A 2,224-nucleotide genomic window follows, 5' to 3' on the forward strand; every position below is an offset into this window, starting at 1 on the left:
ATCATTAACTTATTTATGTAGTTGCTGTTTTATGCTCACATGTGCACGAAGTGCTATAGGTGAGTCATTGTGGTCTGTCTATGTTCGGCGACATGTGTTTATATTCAATATTTGACTCTTTGTTGATGAAAGATGGTCATTATGTTTCTGCTAATGATACATAATAACTTAATAAGTTAATGATTTCTTGTCTATGAGCTGCTGCATTTCGGTCATGTGTGGTCAACATCTTTGTAAAAGTGTGGATATTGACAATTTCTGCCGTTCTTTTGTGGATTTTTTTCATTAAAGACACACTTTTTACAATATTCATTTATGCAATGCGTACGATGATTACATGTTTCCTTTATATTATAACAAAGTGAAAATAAATTCTACTCCTTTATTTAATTATCTTTTTAACATAACAATACAGGTTTTCCCTAACAACTCTACAGCTAGGGAACAATGAAGTGGAACACTATCTGAAAATGAAATACATTTTATGTTAATAAAATTTGTATTTGTAAGACAAGTGATGAAATCAAAGGTTAACATTGTAACATAAAGAGATGTGGTTTCTATTTGTTCTTTAAAGAGCATGTACTGTGTATACTGCACATTAGACAATGTTCTGTTGGAACTAACAGTTTCATAAAATATTGAGAATGAATTGTATCATTTATGTTAAGTTGGATTGTTGATTCATTATTACACATTCATGATCTACACTTCATAAGTTAATCTTTAATTTTCATGGAACTCACATCTTTTTTTTTCTTACTTGCTCAAATGACTGGGCCTCACGTGCGCTGTTTCGCGGATTTCCTATAATGATTATATATGAATGAATATGACTCGTAAAATAACATAAGTAATCCAATATGTTATTTTAGCTTATGTATACTCGTTAATTTATTATGCTCCCCCAAAAAAATTGGGGAGAGCATATAGTCGCTGCTTTGTCTGTCCGTCCGTCCATCCGTCACCCTTACCCCGCCCTGAAGGTATCGCCGCAGGGCGAACAGGGCGCAAGCTGGAATGGATAACAGCGACGAAATGATACTTTCGCTGTATATTGTATATTTACAGTGGTAGATATGATAACATAAGCGTAATGGTATTGTATAATTCATTTTCATGTTATTCATAGTAAAACAAGTATCTTGATATATTACCCTGGTGTTCAATAACTAAATAAGAATAGGTCGTGATATATTGCATATCAAAGTTCGCCGAATATTATTCTGAATTTACTTTATCGTAACCGCTAACAGGTTCAAGGTCAATGTTCTAATAACGTATTTAACTTAAATGTTAAGGTAATCAATCTTATCGTATCTTTAATAGCGTCGTGCAAATATATCACACACTAGCTGTTTTATTGGACATACCTGTTGTTAAAGTAGCCACCACAGTCACCCTGTGTGTATCAAGGAAGTCATGAACATCCACTGAATACCTCTGAAGTTTATCCATTTCTGCTGCTCTACTTTCCCTTTCACAATTATTTATAAACTTCACTCTTTAAGTGTATTCTATATGCCTTTACCTCTGTCTGACTTCTTTTAAATCAAATGTTATTTTGGGTGTAACTTAAAACAACATCTAACCGTGCAAACATGTAGTTAATTAATAAAACCTATACGTTTCTATATCGCCACTATAACTTGTGAAAAAGTTGTTAAACTACTTGGTATCGACAAACTTAATTTTGATACTCATATACAAGGATAATGTAAGAAGGCAGCCACTCAAATTAACATCTTAAAAAGAGTTGGTAGAAATGTAAGTGTAAAAACAAGCTTTTAATTTTCCATACCTTTGTATTATCAAATTTTAATTTTTGCCCAATGACCTGGCATTTCTGTTCAGAAACTAATATGAAAAAGATGAAAAAAAATCAAGAAAGGGCAATTCGTTTTATATACAACGACTATAGCACTCAATATATCGATCTTTTACAAAAGGTAGACCTTCCGTCCTTGCAAATAAGACGTATAAGATCAATGGCTATTGAATCATTTAAAATCATAAATGAAATTTCTCCACCTTTGTTAAATGATTTAATTGTTAAGAGACAGTCAACCATAAATTTTAGATATACCAATATTTTACAGATACCACAGGTACGCACAACAACATATGGTGAAAATTCTTTTAGATATGCTGCCCCCTCGCTGTGGAACTCCCTACCAGAAGATTTAAGAAAATGTACACTTTTTTTCGCAATTTAAAACTTTAA

At 32.2% G+C, this 2,224-nt stretch overlaps 1 long non-coding RNA gene across 2 annotated transcripts; it reads right to left on the reverse strand.

Moving 5' to 3' along the window:
* Nucleotides 1–368: 368 nt before the first annotated feature.
* LOC127842727 (uncharacterized) lies at nt 369–1,677 on the reverse strand. 2 transcript variants are annotated; one of them, XR_008031854.1, is made up of 3 exons: nt 1,374–1,677; nt 764–807; nt 369–464 (listed from the first exon to the last, which is right to left on the reverse strand). It is a non-coding gene; the product is annotated as an uncharacterized LOC127842727 (long non-coding RNA). The 2 variants fall into 2 exon arrangements; XR_008031853.1 differs by having other exon boundaries at nt 747–807.
* Nucleotides 1,678–2,224: the final 547 nt, after the last annotated feature.

The sequence above is a fragment of the Dreissena polymorpha genome, chromosome 1, assembly GCF_020536995.1.
Source record: "Dreissena polymorpha isolate Duluth1 chromosome 1, UMN_Dpol_1.0, whole genome shotgun sequence".
NCBI lineage: Eukaryota > Metazoa > Mollusca > Bivalvia > Myida > Dreissenidae > Dreissena > Dreissena polymorpha.